A 7236-nucleotide genomic window follows, 5' to 3' on the forward strand; every position below is an offset into this window, starting at 1 on the left:
GCTTCCAGCCGTGTGCGTAGGACAAGTGGACTTGACTTTTCTCGCTGTGCCATGGTAGAACGTAGTACGAGCTGACGACACTTGGGACCATGTCTCTGCAATCTGCATGCATGTTTTGTGACTGTCTGTACTGTACACATGCGTGCACTGCAGCACTTGTGAGTTGCTTTTCAAAGTTCGAACAAAAAAGAAAAAAGAAAAAAGAAGAACCGTACAGGTGGAATTTGGGCCGGCCCAGTCCGTTTGGGGCCGCTTTGGGTCATGACACTCCTGGACATGACATGACAAGTCATTTATTTAACACAATTGTTTTTTCTTTATGAATCTGTTGACACCCAAAATGTCCCAGGGTGAATTGTAGGCATCTCCAACCAATTATGCATGGAAAACAAATTATGCATGTCATATATGTGTTGGTGGCCAAGAAGCCGGTGAGCCGAGCGAATCACACCTATCGGCTGACCACATATCGGCTTGTTTGCCAATTAGGGCCCCGTTCGCTTGTCTGAAACTTGGTTGAAAAATACTGTTCTGGCTGAATTGTTGTGAGAGAAAAACACTGTTCCGGCTGAAAAAAGAAGCTGAACAAGCCAGATATGGGGTAAGCCGAATAGGGCCTAGGTATCTATATCGGCTGACTCTCTCTCTTAGCCGATCGGGACATCCGCCCAACTCAGTTATGACACTTAAATTGGGCCCATGCCAATTTTAAGAGACCGAGACCTATGATTAGTTTTAGTCTACCCAACTTGTTTGGGACTGACATGCTTTTGTTGTTGTTGTTGTATGATCAGTTTTGGCCCAATTTAAAAAAAACACTATAAAGTGACATAGTAATAGTACTACATTGATCTTTCAACGGAATACACCACTCTACTCCTTAAAAAATAAGGGGTACATGACCAAGTTACCAACTATTCAATCGACACAAAATCAGTTTACCAACTCTGTTAACCTTTTTCCAACCCATCCTACTGTTTGACACGTCTTCCGGTGAGATTTGTCGGCATCCTAGGCGACCTTGCTGATCCTAGGGCATCCTCCACATGCTCCTCCCCGACCCGACATGTCTTCTCGAGAGTATTTTCAGCCAAGAACAGGCTTAGCATCAGCCTAACCGGTCTCTCGATCGGTTTCGTTGATCACGCTCATGTTCTTGCTGCATGCAGGTTGTTTTGCAACCCCTTTGGGCGTGCTAACCTTGCTAGTGTGTGATTTGGACACCCTCCAACATACTGACATTCGTACGTTCCACACATGCTCACCTCTATAAACATGTTCACATACATTCTACTTCTAATGAACACCTCCAGAAGACCGAGCCGACAAATCTCGGTATTGAACTATTGACAAAGTCACCAACAAATTTGGGTAGCTAACTACTCTTATTTAAGTGTACACTTCTTTTTACTTGTTGCTGAGTTCCCCAACATTTTGTATGCTCTGATCTAATAGGTTCATATCCAATCTCATAAGCAAGGTAACATCTCCTTTGTTATGTCCGAACTGACAGAATTTTGAATTGCTTACGTAGATTTTTTAGCCTTGTTATTTACCTTTTCTTCTCAAAACCCAATATCTTTGCCACATGTATTTTGTTTTGACTGCCTAATTGTAGCACGAGAGGAGAAAGAAATTTTTAGCCTTGTTATTTACCTTTTCTTCTCAAAACCCAATATCTTTGCCACATGTATTTGGTTTTGACTGCTTAATTGCAGGACGAGAGGAGAAAGAGTTGGCGAGTCCAAGCAGTCGCAGTTGCTCTTGACAGGTTCGAGAGCCGAAAGTCTCTGCCAGAAACAGAAAAGTGGAGGTTTGCCCTCTCAACGACCCTACTTGAATTATAATTTCAGGTAGATGTAAACATGATTTTCAAGTTTCAATTTACATGAATTGATGGTGAGACACTATACACACAACACTATGCACGAGCTATGCAAATTAACAAGAGTCATACAAGCGTGGAACAATGTGCTGATGATCAGGGCCACAAGGGTAGCACATGTTCAAGCCTTCTTAACACATTTGGCGTCCGATATCTGTCGATGCTCGTCTGCGCGGCAGGAGGCGTCCTACCGCGGCGCGTTCTTGCCGCAATCGACATCCGTGTCCTTGTCCTGGCGGTAGCCCAAGTACCCCTGGATCTCGCCCTGGTAGATGTAGATCAGGTAGTAGTAGTCCTTCCCTTCCCTGATGATCCTGATACCCCTGGTAAGGGAGATGCAGGACCTGCCTGTGCCTGAGCGGCTGAACTGTTGCTCGACAGCTGTAGCATGAGGCCATTGCCAATTGGCAACATCAGAACTTGGGAACAAATCGATGAGATCGGTCCTGCATGACGAAGACGTCCTTCCAAGACTTGGAGCCCTTCGGCGCGTAGAATGCTGCGGCGTCCGCTCCCCACCTGTCGTTGAACAGCTTGCGCCACAGTTCATCGTCGGAGGTCAACGCCCTCCATTTCCTGCAAACTGAGCCAGCCGGGAGCAGCATACATCGTCGCAGTTATTGGTATGCGTAACTCACGAGAACGAACGAGAGATCGCTACCGTTCGTTCTAGTACATGCTATCTGCACTGTTGGTAGTATCAACTACTGTATGAGCTAGCTATCACTCGATGCAATGCCTGGAACGTTTTCAGGCTTTAGCAGCATGTACACAACACAACACAGGATATATATATACGACCGATCCTATTTGAGAATCTAAGATTAGACTTGGAAGAAGTCTACAGAGATACACAATCAAAATCTGAATTGTCAAAGGAAACCAAACACCATGATTTGTTAGTTATGGGGCCGTCTTAAATTGGACATTAAGAATTCAGACCACGGGAAGTTCAGAATTGCGGAGAAACTAAAATTGCACTTCCAATTCCATATTGGAATGCGACGGTTTTGAGGAGGCATCTAACCTTGGGGAGCAGAGGCGAGGGACCGGTGATCCAGGAGGTGGAAGATCTCGAGGCAAAGCTCTCTAGGCAACCCTTCCACGTATGATGTCTCCTCGAGGCTGGCTTTCCTGGTCCTGAATTCTCGCACTCACCAAGAAGCTCTGGCGAAGACCCGAAAGCCCTGTTTCTCTTCTACCATGCGACTGCTCGGCCTCAGCGTTCCAGAATCTGGAGCTGAAGGTAAAGAGCTCGAGGGGTCGATGAGTGGAGATGAGAGAAGGGGATGAGAACATGCGGCTTTGTCTGTCTACACCGGCGTGCCTGAGAGTAACGCGGCGAACGCTCACCACTGACACGTCGGTCCCGTGGCAGTTTAGTCCAGCGCTTAAAGGCCGGACGATCTCTTGTCAGAGATCCTGTTCGTTGGTTGGTTTTTGGCCTTATAACCCCGGCTGGTGCTGGTTTGTTGTGAGAGAAAAACACTATTGACTGGTTGATAAGCCCTAGCTGAAACAACAAGCGAATAGGCTAAGAGAGTGGGTGCATGCGCGTCTGCACCGGTGATAGGTCCGTGCGTCGCAAGAGACATGAGCGGCGCTCGATTTTTTTTACAACAACAACTTTTAATATATAACGTTAACGCACGTTACACCAGCGTGGGAAAAGAATTTATAGATTACAGAGCACATACGAGAGAAAGCTACTGCTGAACTGCTTCTGAAGGCATGGGTGATGCTTCTGTCGGGGGCGCGGGCCCCTCAGGGCCATAGGGCCCACGAGAAGTGGTTACGATAGAAGAATCAAGGGTCCTCGTTCTCGTACTTTGATAGCATAGTCGGCGCTCCCCTCGACTGTCTGATCGGCCTGTGTTCTCGAGGATAATTAGCCTTGAGCCCTAGATAGAGTGGATGCTTCACCGGGCTCAAGAGAATGGGTCCAAGCCATTAGTGTCAAATCTGAGGACCAGCATCAACTGTCGTTGGCGGTCAACCCGAATACTGATCGCTGCTTTACCACTTTCATATCCATAGAAAAAACAGAAAAGCAGATTGACAAAGATGAAAGACTTGTTGTGCCTGTTGAACACACCCGGCGTCGGAACCATGAGCGTGCTCTGCATGCTTGACACAACATTCAAATTGGAACATGGCATATATTACCGTGGGAGGTCAAAGGAGTACAACACTCGCTCTTGCATGTAGAACACGTTGCCTTGGAAGGCCCCAAAGCACAGGTCGTGACGTCGTGGGCTCGTGCATGATGCACAGGTTCGCGTGACACCACCTCATGGACCACTCGAAGGAAGAGGCTTAGGATTGGTCATGTAGACAGGCTACACACCACATCCGAAGTGCAACCGTCCTCTCCCATCCGCATTTGAACCCAGCCGCTTCTAGGAGCACCTCGCACGGCGGCAACGGGGCTACCACCGAGCATGTCGTCGTCGTCGGGGAAGAGGGCCAAGGAACCAGCACCCTGCTGCACCCGCACCAGTGTCCACACTGGCCCAACCGCATAGAAGGAAGGAAGCCCGGTGGCTTCCCTTTGGTCCGCCCTAGTTGGGCGTTCGAACGGCGGCGAGCAATGCAAAGACGACTCCACAGGGGAAGAGCGCCGCCCTGGCGCCATAGTCGTCATGGTGGTCCGCAAGGCCACCTGGTTTGGCTTCGGTCCAGTGGAGGTCCCACTAGCCTCCATCGAGGCGCCATCTTTGGTTGGCGAGGCGGACGATTCCTGCGTACGCCTCTGTCATGACGAGATGCAGTGCCCACTCGGGTGGCACGCCATCACCAAGGTCATGTTTGTCCTCCTCGCCCTTTCTTAGTGATGCCCTGACCTCCCCACCATCGTTGCCCCTAGCCACGAGCATAGCCTGGATGCCGTAGATCCAGATGGAAATCCGGCAATCTAGGTTGTGCAGCAGGCTCGGACACAGGGACGACTAAAAGCTTTAGTTTGGTTTTGGTGAATTAGTGAAACCCTAAGTGCTAACCTAGTTTATCAAAAGTGATTATGAGATAGGTAGCACTAGTCTAAGTGGTGGAGCAAATGAAGATCATGACATGATGATGGTGATGCCATGGTAATGATCAAGTGCTTGGACTTGAAAAGAAGAAAGAGAAAAACAAAAGGCTCAAGGCAAAGGTATAAATGGTAAGAGTCATTTTGTTTCGATGATTAAGACACTTAGTGAGTGTGATCACATTTAGGTTCGATAGCCATACTATTAAGAGGGGTGAAACTCATATCGAAATGCGGTTATCAAAGTGCCACCAGATGCTCTAATTCATTGCATATGCATTTAGGATCTAGTGGAGTGCTAACACTCTTGAAAATATTTGTGAAATTATGCTAACACACATGTGCACAAGGTGATACATTTGGTGGTTGGCACATTTGAGCAAGGGTTAGAAACTTCACCGGCGCCCTATATAAAAAGGACGAAGGTCACTATGAGTGACCGGACACTGGTCTCGGTTGGACCGGCATGTCTAGTCAGTGGCAGCTTAGGGCGCGCTGTTTCAGTATCATGATCGGACGCTGGCGCAAAAATTGACCGGATGCTTAGGGCCTGAGTCCGGTCAGTCTGACATATGATAAAGTTGAGTGACCGGAAGCTGGGTGTATTCGATTGAGCATGACCGGACGTGTCCGGTCGTGATTTCTCGCTTCTAGATGCTTACTAGAAACGACCGGATGCTGAGGTCCAGCGTTCGGTCACTTCATAGCAGCGCATCCAGTCATTATTTAACCATTGGGATCGGGCGCTCAATATTTAAAGAGAAGGGACATGTGGCGTGCATCGCATGACTAGACGCTGGGGTCCTGCGTCCGGTCGATATGACCGGAGCATCCGATCGCCCCATGTTCAGTGCAATGAGTAGCCTAACGGCTCTATTTTATGGGGGCTTCTATTTAAGCCCCATGGCCGGCTCAAGCTCACTTTCTTGGCCATTGGCATTGACATAGCAACCTTGTAAGCTTAGCAGAAGCCATCCCACTCATCTTTATCATTGATTTATCATCTTTGTGAAATTGGGAGAGAATCCAAGTGCATAGCTTGAGTGATTGCATCTAGAGGCACTTGGTGTTCGTGTTTTTGCTACGGGATTCACTTGTTGCTCTTGGTGGTTGCCACCACCTAGATAGCTTGAAGCAGTGGAGGAGGATTGACACGAGTTGGTGATTGTTCATGGCCATCTCCGGTGATTGTGAGGGGATTTGTACCTTCTCCGGTGGAGCACCGAAAGGTAACTCTAGTGGATTGCTCATGTCATTGAGTTATCTCACTTGTGGGTAGGTTCTTACGGTGTCTAATTGTGTGGACGAGGTTCATGCAACACCTCTTAGCCAGCGAACCACCAAGTGTTGGTCGACACAACGGGGATGTAGCGTGTTGGCAAGCACGTGAACTTCGGGAGAAAATTGGTTGTCTCTTGCTCTTTGGTATTCTCCTGGTGATTGATAAAGTATTCATCTCGTGATTGGTTCACTCCTCTACATGGCGGTATTATCACCTCACTTACTCATTTATATTCCCGTAAACTAGCTATATCAAGCTCTTTAGTGTAGCTAGATTTGAGAGCTTGCTTTGTGAATTAAGTTCATCTAGTGGAGCTCTTTAGTGTAGCAATTGTGAGAGCTCTTAGTGAGTAGTGACCTAGTGGATTGTGTGCCTAGTGATCATAACAACTAGAATTATTGGATAGGTGGCTTGCAACCCTTGTAGAGCTAGAGCAAGTTTGCATTTCGCCATTTGTTATACTAATCAAATTGCTCTAGTTGATTTGTAGATTTTAAATAGGCTATTCACCCCCCTCTAGCCATATTAGAACCTTTCAAGTGGTATCGGAGCCGTGGTCACCGTCTGATTAAAGGCTTAGAAACCTCAGTGTCAAATTATGGCTCAAGTTGTGTTCAACCATGTGGGGGGGGGGGCAAACCACCGTTCTTTGATGGCACATGCTATGATTATTGGAAGAGAAAGATAAGGATGTATCTTGGTTCAATCAATGATCAAGTATGGGAGGTGACCGAGAATGACTATGCTATCATTGATCCCGACAATCACATCAACCAAGACAAGACCAACAAGCAATGCAATACAATGGCTCTCAACACCATATACAATGCCATTGATTCCAAGGTGTTTGAGCAAATCAAGGATTGTGAAAGAGCTACTAAGGTGTGGAGGAGATTGGAGGAAACATATGAGGGCACACCGGCGGTGAAAAGTGCCAAGTTGTACATCCTCAAGGATAAGTTGATAAGCTTCAAGATGAAGGATGATGAGAGCATTCTGGAAATGTTCCATCGGTTGCAAGTGATTGTAAATGACTTGAAG

The 7236-nt window shown here is 47.4% G+C and overlaps 1 pseudogene; it reads right to left on the bottom strand.

Moving 5' to 3' along the window:
- Window positions 1-1981: 1981 nt before the first annotated feature.
- LOC136455479 (uncharacterized) lies at window positions 1982-3659 on the bottom strand (annotated as a pseudogene).
- Between the last annotated feature and the right edge of the window lie 3577 nt (window positions 3660-7236).

Source organism: Miscanthus floridulus, chromosome 5 (assembly GCF_019320115.1).
Source record: "Miscanthus floridulus cultivar M001 chromosome 5, ASM1932011v1, whole genome shotgun sequence".
In the NCBI taxonomy this organism is placed as follows: Eukaryota; Viridiplantae; Streptophyta; class Magnoliopsida; order Poales; family Poaceae; genus Miscanthus; species Miscanthus floridulus.